Here is a 15,819-nt window from a genome sequence, read left to right on the forward strand (position 1 = left end):
TGGACAGACTGGAAAGTGGGCCAATGAGAACCTAGTAAGGTTCAAGTCCAAGTGCAAGGTGCTGCACTTGGGCTGGGGCAATCTCAGGTATTTATATAGACTGGGAGAAGAAGAACTTGAGAGCAGTCCTGCGGAGGACTTGGGGGTCCTGCTGGACAAGAAGCTGGACATGAGCCAGCAGTGTGTGCTTACAGCCTGGAAGGCCAACTGCATCCTGGGCTGCATTAAAAAAGAGGTGGCCAGCAGGTAGGAGGTCATTGTCCCCCTCTACTCTGCTCTTGTGAGACCTCACCTGGAATACTGTGTGCAGGCCTAGGACCACCAGCACAAGAAGCATGTGGAGTTCTTGGAGCGGGTCTAGGGTAGGGCCACTAAGATGATCAGAGGGATGGAGCACTTCTCCTATGAAGAAAGGTTGAGGAAACTGGGTTTGTTTTGCTTGGAGAAAATAAGGCTTCAGGGAGACCTCATTGCAGCCTTCCGGTACTTGAAGAGAGCATATAAACTGGAGGGGAAATGTCTGTTTATAAGTGTTAATAGGACAAGGGGGAATGGTTTTAAACTAAGATGGGGGGATTTAAGTTAGATATTATGAGAAAGTTTTTCACTCAGTGGGCAGTGAGGCACTGGAACAGGTTGCCCAGGGAGGTTGTGGATGCCCCATCCCTGGAGACATTCAAGGCCAGGCTGGATGCAGCTCTGGGCAGCCTGCTCTAGTGGTTGGCAACCCTCACCAGAGCAGGGGGTTTGAAACTAGATAATCTCTAAGGTCCTTTTCCACCCAGTCCTTTCTGCAATTCTATGATTCTACGATTCTACGATTCTATGATTCTATGAACTGAAGAGTGATCAGTATCAGCTTCCTCAGAAACTCTGCAGTGTCCCTTCCTGAGATCTGGAGAACAGGGATGGCTAGTCAAACAATGATGCAGAGGAAAGGAAGGTGATATCTTAAAGGGTTGACTTGTCTTTTCAGAAAATGTGTGTGCTACACTAAGTTACTAAATAGTTTGTCTATTATTAATTAATTGTTTATTGTCATTATTGTCTATCAACTATTTATTTATTTATTTATTTATCTGTTATTTATTCTATTACATAATTTTTATTTTTTTTATTATTTTTAATTTTTCTCTAAATGGCTTTTCAAGAGTTTGGGATCCTCTAAAGAGTTGATGAGTTGAAGAGTTGATGGTGCTGATTACTAAAACCTAAATATCTGCTTCTGTAAGCTACTTTTTCATACTTTAATGAAACAGAAAAAGCAGAAGAAAACTAAAGTTATTAGAATAGTGTGCTAACATGCTAATATTAGCTATACTATGCACTAACACTATGCTGGTCTACAGTCACTGCAAGCAGTAGTGCACTTTAAAATGGCATTACAACTATAAAGGCAGATGTCAAAGAAGTGTTAAAGTGGAGAACATAGAGGTAGGAATGACAGTCTTGCATTCATATCTTCCATTAATTCCTAACTTTAGAAGATCTATTAGTATTTACTTGTCTTTTTTTTTTTTTCCTGTTTTTTAAATGCATCAAGTTTTAGCCTTTACACATATTACTTGCATTATGTGAATGGTGTACATAATTTGATCTAGAAACACAGTTGTGCCCAGACAGTCTGATTCTCAGAGGTTGTCCCTAGATCTTCATTGCTTACAAAGCTGGCATCCTTGTTGGAACTTAAAACTATTGCTATCTCTGCCTCAGCATACTCTGTCATACAAAAATAAATGTCATAAATATAAGCAATCCAGAGAACAAGAATATTTATATAGCTTCTCATAAATGTATTCAAAATGAAACAGGTAATTGGCTCTGAGACAACTCACCATGAGATACTGAATTCCCTTGATAAATAATTTACTGTGAATCATTCACTGACCTGTATAATAAGCTTGTCTTTGTAAACAGAGGCGTTTTTTTCTTCTCAGAATATATGTGTCAGTTTTCACGATTAACTACACCAATTAGTAAATGGTTAAAATTAAAGAAGCATAAGAGACACCACAAGTAGTCTTCTGTGGAACTGGTTAAAATTTTTCCTCTAAATACTTTCTATTAGGAAATACAGTTTCCTGTAAGCCAAATACATATTTTCATCTTCTTCTTTCAACTGTATATTATTTCATTGCCTGACACTGTCGCGTTAAGGGGTGTAGCTGATTAACCGTTACGGGCCCGGTCAGATTCAGGTTACTGAACCAGTCGGACATTCACCAAAAACACATTAACCGTCTGGGGGTCCAGTCAGACATTCACCAAAAACGCATTAACGGCCTGGGGGTCCGTTCAGACATTCACCAAAAACGCATTAACCATCTGGGGGTCCGTTCGGACATTCACCAAAAATGCATTAACCGCCTGGGGGTCTGGTTAGATTCAGAACACTGAACTATCACGGATAACCACCCTCACCCTCGTTGCACTCAATGAGAGTTATCACAATGCAATCAAGTATGGTTTATTACAGCAACAGATAATCAGGTTCTTTTGGATTGCCGGCGATAGTGACTGTCTGCAAAAGCAAGTTAGTATGCATAAAATACACAGGTGTTATAGGTGTTATAGGTGTTATAGATGTTAGAGGTGTTATAGATGTTATAGATGTTATAGATGTTACAGATGTTATAGATGTTATAGATGTTACAGGTGTTACAGATGTTATAGATGTTACAGGTGTTACAGGTGTTTACAGATGTTACAGGTGCGCAGCCTAGAAATAAACGCGTTAAAAGGATCAAAGACTCTATAGAGGTTTATAAGCAAGTATTCAGATCTCACCCAAAGGCGTCCCAATGGGGGGGGAAGAGAGGCTCAGCCCGTCGACTGATCCCAAGAGTCAGGAGGTCCTAAGGATGTTGTCCTCGGGATGGTATCTCCCCTGACGGTGGTATCTTCCCTAACATCCCCTTTCTCTTGGGCCAATTTATATTATTTTCTATCTTTTAGGTGGAGCTTGAGTGGCTCTAGTCAAGCATATCTTAGTTATGATTGGTGTAAAGTTTTCCCGTCTCCGTTTAAAGTAATAGGTTCTGAGGAATTCAGAGCGCATGCTCAGTGAGGGGTGGTCGCACCTTGGAGGCGGGTAGCTTTTGGGATGGAGGTGTGTTTTGGTATTATAATGATATTATAATGAGCAAAAAGTACACTAGGGTACAGCATTTGTCAAAACATGACAGGTCTTTGGCTTAGGGTGGCAAAAAGTGCAGCTTTGTGCACAAGAACAATCGAGGTCCCATCTGATTACAGAGCCTAGCCGTGGTGTCTCCACTCCACTCTATGCTCCGTGCTGTTCCTTAGAGCTAGCACACCAAGTTTCCCCAGCGCGATAGCATCTAAGGCTGGGAGCCTAGGGAACGCTCAGATAAAGCAGTTATGCCCTACCCTGAAAGCCTCTTCAATGCTGTACCTTTTCCTTAAAAATGTGAATGTTAGTTTTATTTTCCTAGTTACTTCAGGCATTTACACCACAGACACCCATTAAAAAGTAATTTTAAGATAGATTATGAAACTTTTTAGTTAAATGTTTTGTAATGCTTTTATTGAGAGTGCATGAAATAATATGAAAATACCAAATTTAATTTAAAAATAAATCAAGAGCAATCTTCAAAAGTATTTACTTTTTTAATATTATACTATATATACTATTATACTATATATACTACTATACTATATATAGTATATATACTATATATACTATATATACTATATATACTGTTATACTCTATATACTACTATACTATAAATACCATTATGCTATTTACTATAGTATTTACTTTTATTTAGATATTTAAAAAAAATAACTAAATGAATCACAGAATCACAAAACTGTAGGGGTTGGAAGGGACCTTGAACAATCATCGGGTCCAACCCCCCCTGCCAAAGCAGGTTCCTTAGAGCAGGCTGCCGAGGTAGGTGTCCAGACAGGCCTTCCTTGAATATCTCCAGAGAAGGAGACTGCACAACCTCCCTAGGCAGCCTGTTCCAATGCTCCATCACCCTCACCGTGAAGAAGTTCGCATATCAGTGAGGAACTCAGCCTTTCTTCATAGGGAAGATGCTCCAGGCCCTGTATCATCTTTGTGGCCCTCTGCTGGACTCTTTCCAGGAGATCCCCATCTTGGGATCCCCTGTACTGGGGAGCCCAGAACTGGACACAGTACTCCAGGTGAGGCCTGACCAGGGCAGAGTAGAGGGGGAGGATCACCTCCCTTGACCTGCTGGCCACACTCCTTTTAATGCACGCCAGGATGCCATTGGTCCTCTTGGCCATGAGGGCACACTGCTGGGTCATGGTCAACCTGTCATCCACCAGGACCCCCAGGTCCTTCTTCTCAGAGCTCCTCTCCAGCAGATCATCCCCCAATATTTTGAAGCAAAATTATTAAAATAATCTTTATTATTTAAAATAATCTTTAAATAATCTTTATTTTATGAGTGGAAAAAAAAAAAAAAAAAAAAAAAAAAACGCAACAAACACATATCTTTTAAGTTTCACATAAAAGCACATTTAGCATTGGACATTATTATTCCAATTATTTTCAGATATAGTTTAATGTCTGTTAAAGTGCAAGTCAGGAAGCTCAGTGTGATTCATTAAGATTTGAGTAGTCCTCCTAAGCTCCTTTGTAAAATGGCAAGAGTGCTATTCGTTTGATCTGTTTTATACATCTCCTATGAAATTGCTGCTATGACTGCTTATTGGAAGTGCCTCTTTCTCTCTATTGACCATAACAGCTGTGTAGAGTGAATAACTCAGGAGCAGAAGCTTACAATTGGTCAAATTAATTGTTGCTGCATACTTACTATACTGTCTTGACAGAGTTGCTTTTTGCTTCCTTCATCTAAGGTATTTTACTACATACCTTTACTACTTTAAAACTACATACATTTACTACATAAAAAAAAAAAAGGAAAGGCAAGTGAAAGTATATCATTCACTTAATGGAGAAGTTTCTCAACTTTTCAGAAAGCTGAGGAGACCTGGAAAACACGATACATCTAAAAATATTCTCAGACTTTAAATAAGTAGTCATTAACAGCAATATATCAAAAAATGAGTGGTGCGTGATGCGAGAGTATTCTCAACAAATCTCATTGTGTACATGAATAATACATCTATGAAGCTTCTGGCATTTGGCAGTAAATAAGCATATTAGGTAAGGGAAAGGGAAAGGGAAAGGGAAAGGGAAAGGGAAAGGGAAAGGGAAAGGGAAAGGGAAAGGGAAAGGGAAAGGGAAAGGGAAAGGGAAAGGGAAAGGGAAAGGGAAAGGGAAAGGGAAAGGGAAAGGGAAAGGGAAAGGGAAAGGGATGAGGGGAGGGGAGGGGAGGGGAGGTGGAGGGGAGGGGAAGAAAAAAACTACCAGGGTTAAACCACAACAAATGCATCTTTCCAAGTGCCTTTTCTTCTATAAACTGAACAAAAGCAGCTTTCAGAATCCCCTCATCAATTGCATGAAATGCCAAATTCTCTGCTCCCAGAACTCTTTAGTCCTTGATACACTTTGGACTTCTCCTGATTTTATCACTGCTACTTACATGAAAGGACGGTGGATAGTAGTCAATGGACTGCATGAGGCTTGGTAGTCTTTTTGTAACATCCTTTGTATGAGCCCTTAGTAGGCAACACAGCTCTATTGAGAATGGGTCACATCAGCAAATGGGTGCTTCCATACCTCTCAGAAGAGTGTCACCTGCAACTATCACACATTACCTGATTGTTCTAGTTTTTATGTAGAGAATAGATTGGGTTGGCTTAGTCATCACCAGTGTCTCCCCTAATGTAACAGGTCCTGCTTCTTCAAACTTCAGGTTAACCTTCACCACAGGCTTCAGGTTAAGTCTCTTCCTTCTGGTCCTTGCTGTAGCAAGCCTCCATTCTTCTGCATCATTGGCATCCGTCCTTTCTTTGTGTACTTGTGGGGAATTTTTGGCTGTTAGTCTGATACAGACAGTGCTTGAAACCAGCTATGTATCTTCTCAATTTCCCTGATGTTATTCAACCTTCTCACCAGCTCCTGCAGTTCACCCACCTGTTGCAGGAGGTCCTCCATCTGGACACTCCTTTTCAATGCAGGTCTGCTGCCTGTCCATGTCACTGGAGAAAAGACTAATTACAATCAATCATTCCACTGTGATTGTTTCTGTGACTGGTGAAATGTGGATGCTAACAATTAAGAAACTATCTGGTTAGATAAAGGAAAAGATTTGATGAACTTTTGCATGATGAAGATTTGCATGCATACACACATGTTCACAAATTAAAATCCTTAAGTATTCTTTAGGTATAATTTAGAAACCTACATCAAGGAAAGTAATAAAAAAATCTATTTTGGAGTTTTTTCAGACTCAAATTATTCCTAATTTCAAAGAGTTCTTACATAACAACCTGTATCCATAAAAGAAGCAAAAAATATGAATTTTGAGTGTTTATCAGTCTGAGGAAACTTATCTCCCTGCTTCTTCACCCCAGAGAATTGAATGAACTGAATTATCACTTTAGAATATAACCTGTGAGGAAGGAGACTCTTCTCTTGAAGTTAGACTATAATACAAAAAAGTAATAAGGTTCACTGATACAGACTCAGTTGTAAGAGACACTTTTCTGCATTAAGCCACTTACCTGATTTTGTAAAAGAGCCCACTTTGTCTAAATAAGGTACATATTAGATCCCCTACAAAATTATGATCTGATAAGGTGTTCAAATATAGGCAATTGGAATTGTTGCATGAAGTTTTGCTGGCTATGCTGGAATTCATCTAAACTAATTTTAACTATATAAATATGATGCAGCCAGTTCAATTACCTTGCAATAGTCAAGAAGGACAGGTATCCTCCAGGGGACAGTAAGTGCTTAAAGCATTTATCTTGGCTTAGTATGAATTGTCTGAATGATATTCTTATTTTCCTTAATATATGACTAGCATATATTTAATATCTGGTTTCAAGATGGATAGAATTAGGACAGCTGAAATTCAATTTTAAAGATAGGACACATTTCTTAACTCAGAGGTCAGATGTAATACAGTTGGTAATGATGAAAGATATTGCAGATGGTTGTGATAACTATAACCCATACCTTGAACTGACAGTATAATTTATTTATTTTTTCCTTCCCTTTCTGCTGTGACTAAAGAATATGAGTCCATGCTGGTTTTATGGTAATCATTTCTGGAAGAACTTCCAGTGTTCAGAACGTGTTCTTAACTTGAAAAATCTTTGCTTTATTTATCATCTAGTTCCAGCTGTCAGCATATTACAATGAACGCTTCCTATTATTACACAAAGGTTCTTTGTCTACAAAATACAGCTTTTAAAAAACAAGTAACTAATACTGCATAGGTGATTATGAGAGCCTTTGTGATCACATATGAACAGAGTAGGAACATCTGGTCAAATAATGTAGATCACAATATAGAAAAATCCTCACTAATACTCATCAAAGAGTTAATTGTTCTGAGTGAGCCATTATTGTCCATTGTTACTGATTACACAAACTGCAACTAACCATCTAAAAAAGTCTGTGAATTCTGGATGTCTTTCTGAAGTCAGTACAAATAATTTTTTGTCTTTTTTTTTTTTTTTTTTTTTCATAACATAGCGGTAATAATTCCCTGTTCTTTGTCTTATTTAGTGTAGCCAGTGTGAGCCAACCTGGAAGCAAAAATATTATCATATAAGATGAGCAATCATACACTAAAAATAATAAATAGTGAAAGCTAGGGAATGTGAGCAGCTGTGAACAGGCCATAGGCAAATGCATATGAATAACAAATACATTCAAAGACTCAGGATTAGTTTACAAGCAATTCACAAACAGAAAAAAGAAAAAAAAAAAAAAAAAAAAAAAAGGACAAAATTTGAGATTAATTATATTTGTAATGAATAATTCAATTAGCTTGATATTTTTTGACGTTTGTTGTGGAACTTCTGAACCATTTTTTTTCATTGCATCCTTTTTTCTTTTAATCTTTCATACCTTAACCCTCAAGCCTAAGTCCTAGACTAAAGTCCTTCAATTTCTAAAGTGATCTCACATATCTTATTTCACTTGAAATCTTAATTCCTTCTGTTCATTACGTTGGTGATCACTTACTGTCTAAAGTATTACTTTTTATATAATTTTAAAATGGTAAGATACTCCTTTTTATTTTTAGCGAAAGACTGACAGAGAAGTGATGTGATTTCTATGCAAAATGTTTTGTTGTTGTCATAGCTGTTTCTGCTGGTACTGCTTTCTATTGCAAAATAATAGAATTAATAGTATAAGGTTAATGTGAGGTTAATAACTTTTTCTCCTTAAGAGAAAAATATTCATTAAGAAATACCATTGGACTTAAGTTGAAACCACTTGCCTATCTGACCATGGTGCAGAACACATTTCAGAGAAGAAAACAAACAAATATATTTTCAGCAACTTTATGATTAAGATTTTAATACTCCAAAGAACTGTTTTTGTTTGTTTGTTTGTTTGTTTGTTTGTTTTTAATGTTATTGGAAAATCTGAACAAGCCAACTCAAGATCTTGTTCATCAATTCAAAAAAACTTAGTGTAGGAATCATCTCAAGAAATTTAAAACATTTTAAAGACAAACATCTAGTTTTGACTAGCTTCCCAGACTCCTCTTTCATAGCTAATGGGATGAAATAACAGTAAGCAGATATAGACTTATCTGTCCCCCTTCAGGATAAAATTTAATTATCCTCTAGGGCTACTTTATTTTCTCTGTTGATTATAAAATGAATTAATTAACTGCATAATTCAAAGATAGGTGTCTAAAACAAGGGCAACAGATTATGGACCAAACTGGTAATCCAAGAAAAAATTATCACAAATTTCACTAATCCTCCTGAAAAGTTTCTTGCCTACTTTTGTTTAAATACATTGTAATATGGACTTGAAAATAAACAACAACATTACTAAACAACTGCATACATAATTTTATCTAGTCAAAGTACCAGATAAGAAAATATATACCAAATCCATCATAATTTAGATAAATCTGTACTGTTGAATGGAACATAATCCAGAGGGCATGTTAAAGCCTGAATGTAATTCACCAGCCCTCAGGAGACTATGATTTGGTAATCTGTAATATCCCAAAGGCAGTACAGGTTTTCACAGTAGTGAACACTGCAGTTCAGGTGCAGTTAGGGAATCTGTTGACAATCACTTTCTATGCACTTAGATATAAGCCAAGAGGGAATGGAATGGAATGGAATGGAATGGTTCAGTTGAGTTGGAAGGGACCTTCAAGGATAATCTAGTCTGACTGCCTGACCTCTTCAGGGCTAACCAGAACTTAAAGAATTGTAGAATCATAGAATCACAGAATCATACAATGCCTTGTATTGGAATGGAATGTAAAGATCATATAACTCTCTCTTCCACAGGCAGAGTTGCCACCCACTGGACTGTCATTGAGGGCATTTTCTGAAAGCCTCTTGAATACTCACAGGTATGGGGCATTGTGGTTCCACTCGAGTGGGCAGCCGAGCTCCACCACAGCTGCTCTCTCACTCCCCCTCCTCAAAGAGGAATGGGGAGAAAATATGATGAAAAAGGCTCAAAGGTTGAGATAAGGATGAGAAGATGATGCAGTAATTATTGTAACGGGCAAAACAGACTCAGCATAAGAAGATAGTAAGATTTATTGCTCATTACTAACAAGCTAGAGAAGTGAGAAACAAAGGAAAGAAACCAAAAGCACCTTCCCCCCTCATCCACCCTCTTCCACCTCCTCCCCCCGAGCGGCGCAGGGGAACGGGGGAATGGGGGTTATGGTCAGTCTACAGCGCTTCTTTGCCGCTCCTTCTCAGTCACTCTCGTCCTCTGTGCTGTGGGGTCCCACCCACGGGATACAGTCCTTGATGAACTGATCCAGCGTGGGCTTCCCACAGGCAGCAGCTCTTCCAGAACTGCTCCAGATATGGGTCAGTACCACAGGGTCCATCCCTCAGGAGCAAACTGCTCCAACCTGGGTCCCCCACGGGCAGCAACTCCTGCCAGGTCACCTGCTCCTGTTTGGTCTCCTCTCCATGGGCTACAGGTCCAGCCAGGAATCTTCTCCAGCAGGGGTTTTCCACAGGCGGCAGCCTCCATCGGTGCAGGGCCACCTGGTTCACCATGTTCTCCTCCACGGGCTGCAGCGTGGAACCCTGCTCCACCGTGGTACTCCATGGGCTGCAGGGGGACATCCTGCTTCACCATGGTCCTCACCACAGGCCACAGGGGACTTCTGCTCTGGTGCCTGGAGCACCTCTTCCCCTCCTTCTTCACTGACCTTGGCACCTGCAAGGCTGTTCCTCACTCCTCTCACTCGCCCAGCTGCTGTGTGGCGCAGCGTTTTTTTCCCTGTCTCTGCTCTCACAGAGGCGCAAAACAACATTGTTTATTGGCTCAGCTCTGGTCAGCCATGGGGCCCTTCCCAAACATGGGGCAGCTTCTAGATCCTTCTCACAGAAACCACCCCTATGGCCCCCTGCTACCAAAACCTTGCCATGTAAACCCACTACAGGCATCAACCACCTCACTAGGAAGCCTGTTCCAGTGTTTGACCAACCTCACAGTAAAGAATTTTTTTCCTTATATCAAGTCTTATTTTACCCTGAAATAGCTTTGTGATATTCCCTCACATGCTGTCACTGGTTACCAAGGAGAAGAGATCGACACCTCCCCCTCCACTTTCTCTTCTCAGGAAGCTGTAGATAGCAATAAGATCACCTTTTAGGTCTCTTTTCTACAAACTAGACAACCCAAGTACACTCAGCTTCTCCTCATAAGACATGCCTTGCAGCCCTTTTACCAGCCTTGTTGCCCTCCTCTGGATAAATCAAGTTCCTTAACATCCTTTTTATATTGTGGAGCCCAGAACTTCACACAGTATTCAAGGTGAGCCACACTAACATTAAATATATCAGGAGAATCCCTTCCTTTGACTAGCTGGCTACGCTGGGTTTAATGCTCCCCAAAATGTGGTTTGCCCTCTTGGCTGCCAGGGCACATTACTGACTCATGTTGGGACTATTGCTGGCCAGCACCCGCAGATCCCTATCTTGTGTGATGCTTTCCAGTCACTCATCTACCAGTTTGTAGCATTGGCAATCTGATGACCCATTGAAGCCCAATGCTTAAATGTATCTAGATCCCTCTGCAAGGCCTCTCATCCTTCCAGGGAGTCAGTAGTACCTCCCTGTTTGGTATTGTCAGCAAACTTCCTGAGGATGTATTCCAGCCCTGTATCCAAATCATTGATACAAATGTTATTTTTTGATAATCAAATCATTGATACAAATCATTGATGCAAATGTTAACTAAGACTGGCCCTGGAATTGAGCCCTGCGGAACACCACTAGTGACTGGCTGCCAGCCAGGTATAGCCCCATTCACTACAAACCTTTGAGCTCTACCACTGAGCTAGTTCATCACCAAGTGTAGCATGAACCTGCTTATTTCAGAGATGGACAGTTTGTCCAGAAGGAGGTTGTGAGGGGTAGAATCAATCAATCAATCAATAATTGTTTTACTGAAGTCACTGCTCCACATCACCTTGGAAAGAATACAAATGTTAATGTGAATTTGATTCAGCTTACAGACAATAAAAAATAATGAATAAAAGGTTAGGAAAAAGTGGGTAGTAAAATGGTTACCTCACTTTTTCTATATGCATAACATACATCTGTCTAATTCTACATATTTTTTTTTCTTCCCTGTATATATCCTTTATATATTATGCACAAGTAAGGCACAATGTGATTTCAAATCAAGGTTGGGATGTTCTGTTCCTAGTCCTTACTTATTCACTGCCCTGAATAGATGATTCTTAATGCCCAGTTACTCAATATTTTTGTTTTATTCTCATTGTTGAAGGTATGGCCACAATCCAAATTTACTGCACACTATTTAAGACATAGAAGGCAGCTTTATTGATTTTATTATGGACTTTCTCATAGTGATTTCCACTAATGTATATGACTACTTCACAAACAATTTATCTTTACTACTCTCCAGAGTAAGGTCACTGGAAGGGAAGAAGTGGTGCTGCTGAAAGGTCATATTATCACCTTGGTATAGAACTGAACCATCTCATTTCTATGGTCAAAGATGCCCATTAATTTTCGGTGACCAGTAGGTGTTCAAGCGCAAAATTATTATTTATTATTTTTTTAAAAAGTAATCCAATTTTTCAAATTGATTAAAAGGCCAGGTTCAACAAAGGAGCTGGGTGCTAAAGAGTGTGTTGATATGGTAGCTGTGATCTACAACTCAAAATGAAAAGGAAGGATCCTAGTGCAGAGCAACAGACATGAAAAGGTAGATTAAAAATAAGCAAATAAACAAGCCAAAAAACCCTCTGCCTGTCGTCAGAGTTAACTAGGAGATAAAATGGAGAATACACGTTGACTGAAGCAGCACTTCCTTAGTTTAGTTCAGAGATCACAGAATCGTCTAGGTTAGAAGAGACCTCAAGTCCAACCTCTGGCCTAACAAGTCCTTCACTAAACCATATCACTAAGCTCTACATCTAAATGTCTTCTAAAGACTTTCGTGGATGGTGACTCAACCACTTCCCTGGGCAGCCCATTACAATGTCTAACAACCCTTTCGGTAAAGAAGATTCTCCTGATATCCAACCTAAACCTCCCCAGCACAATTTTAGCCCATTCCTCCTCATCCTATCACCAGGCACATGGGAGAATAGACCAATCCCCACCTCACTACAGCCTCCTTTAATGGACCTATAGAGAGTGATAAGTTACCCCTGAACCTTCTCCAGGCTGAACAAACCCAGCTCCCTCAGCCACTCCTCAAGACTTGTTCTTCAGACCCCTCAATAGCTTTGTTGCCTTTCTCTGGACACACTCCAGCACCTCCATGTCCTTGTAGCGAGGGGTCCAAAACTGAACACAGTACTCGAGGTGCGACCTCACCAGAGCCAAGTATCGGGGGACAATCACTTCCCTAGACCTGCTGGTCACACTGCTTCTTATACAAACCAGGAGGCTATTGGCCTTCTTGGCCACCTGAGTACACTGCTGGCTCATATTCAGCCAGCTATCAACCAATACTCCCAGGTCCTTCTCTTCCAGGCAGCTTTCCAACCACTCATCTCCCAGACTGCAGCGCTGCTTGGGGTTGTTGCGATTCAAGTGCAGGACCTGGCACTTGGCCTTGTTGAACTTCATAGAGTTGACCTCAGCCCATCAGTCCAGCCTATCCACATCCTCCTGCAGAGCTTTCATACCCTTGAGCAGATTGACACACACACCTAACTTGGTGTCATCTGCAAACTTACTGAGGTTGCACTTGATCCCCATCATCGATAAAGATATTAAAGAGGACTGGCCCCAGTACTGAGCCCTGGGGGATGCCACTAGTGACCAGCCTCTAACTGGATTTGACTCCATTTACCACAGCTCTTTGGGCCTGGCTATCCAGCCAGTTTTTTCCCAATGAAGCGTACGCCAGTCCAAGCCATAAGCAGCCAGTTTCTCGAGGAGAATGTTGTGGGAAATGGTGTCAAAAGCCTTGCTGAAGTCAAGGTAGACGATATCCACAGCCTTTCCCTCATCCACCCAGCGTGTCACTTTGTCATAGAAGGAGATCAGGTTTGTCAGGCAGGACCTGCCTTTTATAATCCCATGCTGACTGGGCCTGATTACCTGCTTGTCCTGTTAGTGCCACATGATGACACTCAAGAGAGTCTGCTCCATGAGCTTCCCTGGCACTTAGGTCAAACTGACAGGCCTAGTTTCCCTTGGTCTCTATGGCTTTTTTTTTTCCCCTATGGCTTTTCTTGTAGATGGGCGTCACACTTGCTAGCTGCCAGTCGACTGAGACCTTGCCTGATAGCCAGGACTGCCAAAAAATGATGGAAAGTGGCTTGGCCAGCTCCTCCACCAGTTCTCTCAGTATTTTCGGGTAGATCCCATCTGGCCCCATCAACTTGTGTACATCCAAGTGCTGTAGCAGGTTGCCAACCATTTATTGGTGGATTATGAGGACCACATTCTGTTCCCCATCCACTTTCACCAGTTCAGGGTACTGGGTATCGAGAGAACAGCTGGTATTGCCGCTAAAGACAGAGGCAAAGAAGGCATTAATCACCTCCACCTTTTCTTCATCTCTTGTAATTAAGTTTCCCTCCGCATCCAGTAAGGATGGAGATTCTCCTTAGTCCTCCTTTTTGTGTTGTGTTTATAAAAATATTTTTATTATCTTTAGTGGCAGTAGACAGTTTGAGCTCCAGATGAACTTTGGCCTTTCTAATTTTGTCCCTGCACAGCCTCTCAACATCCTTATAGTCCTTCCTAGTGGCCTGCCCATTTTTCCAAATATTATAAACCCTCTTTTTTTTCTCCTAAGATCAAGCCACAATTCTCTGTTCAGCCAGTCCGGTCTTCTTTCATCCTCTCTCATCTTTGGACTCGTGGAGACAGACCACTCCTGAGCCATTAAGATTTCCTTCTTGAAGACTGTCCAGCCTTCCTGGACTCCTCTGCCCTTCAGAAACACCTCTTAAGGGACTCTACCAACCAGTGTCCTGAACGCCTCAAAGTCAGCCCTACGGAAGTCCAAGACTGCAGTTTTACTGGTCCCCCTCCTAACTTCGCCAAGAAAGGAGAACTCTACCATTTCAAGGTCACTCTGCCCAAGACAGTTTCCAACCACCAAATCTCCCACCATTCCTTCTCTGTTTGTGAAGAGAAGGTCTAGCGGGGCACCTCCCCTGGTAGGCTCACTAACCAGCTGCATCAGGAAGCTGTCTTCCACACTCTCCAGAAACCTCATAGACTGCTTTCTCTGAGCTGTGTTGTGCTTCCAGGATTGTCGCGTTAAGGGGTGTAGCTGATTAACCGTTATGGGCCCGGTCAGATTCAGGGTACTGAACCAGTCGGACATTCACCAAAAACACATTAACCATCTGGGGGTCCATTCAGACATTCACCAAAAATGCATTAACCGTCTGGGGGTCTGGTTAGATTCAGAACACTGAACTATCACGGATAACCACCCTCACCCTCGTTGCACTCAATGAGAGTTATCACAATGCAATCAAGTATGGTTTATTACAGCAACAGATAATCAGGTTCTTTTGGATTGCCGGCGATAGGGACTGTCTGCAAAAGCAAGCTAGTATGCATGAAATACACAGGTGTTATAGGTGTTACAGATGTTACAGGTGTTATAGATGTTATAGATGTAACAGATGTGACAGGTGTTTACAGGTGTCACAGGTGTGCAGCCTAGAAATAAACGCGTTAAAAGGATCAAAGACTCTAGAAAGATTTATAAGCAAGTATTCAGATCTCACCCAAAGGCATCCCAATGGGGGGGAAGAGAGGCTCAGCCCGTCGACTGATCCCAGGAGTCAGGAGGTCCTAAGGATGTTGTCCTCGGGATGGTATCTCCCCTGACGGTGGTATCTTCCCTAACATCCCCTTTCTCTTGGGCCAATTTATATTATTTTCTATCTTTTAGGTGGAGCTTGAGTGGCTCTAGTCAAGCATATCTTAGTTATGATTGGTGTAAAGTTTTCCTGTCTCCATTTAAAGTAATAGGCTCCGAGAAATTCAGAACGCATGCTCAGTGAGGGGTGGTCGCACCTTGGAGGCGGGTAGCTTTTGGGATGGAGGTGTGTTTTGGTATTACAATGATATTATAATGAGCAAAAAGTACACTAGGGTACAGCATTTGTCAAAACATGACAGGTCTTTGGCTTAGGGTGGCAAAAAGTGCAGCTTTGTGCACAAGAACAATCGAGGCCCCACCTGATTACAGAGCCTAGCCGTGGTGTCTCCACTCCACTCTA

General features: G+C 41.1%; 1 long non-coding RNA gene across 1 annotated transcript in view; it reads right to left on the bottom strand.

Moving 5' to 3' along the window:
* Positions 1-15,563, bottom strand: part of LOC311430307 — a 138,750-nt gene extending 123,187 nt beyond the window's left edge. The window contains exon 1 of the long non-coding RNA XR_014688687.1: positions 15,322-15,563. This is a non-coding gene — a long non-coding RNA (uncharacterized lncRNA). The remainder of the gene's footprint in view (positions 1-15,321) is intronic.
* Positions 15,564-15,819: the final 256 nt, after the last annotated feature.

This window comes from Aythya ferina (genome assembly GCF_964211825.1).
Source record: "Aythya ferina genome assembly, chromosome: 1".
In the NCBI taxonomy this organism is placed as follows: domain Eukaryota; kingdom Metazoa; phylum Chordata; class Aves; order Anseriformes; family Anatidae; genus Aythya; species Aythya ferina.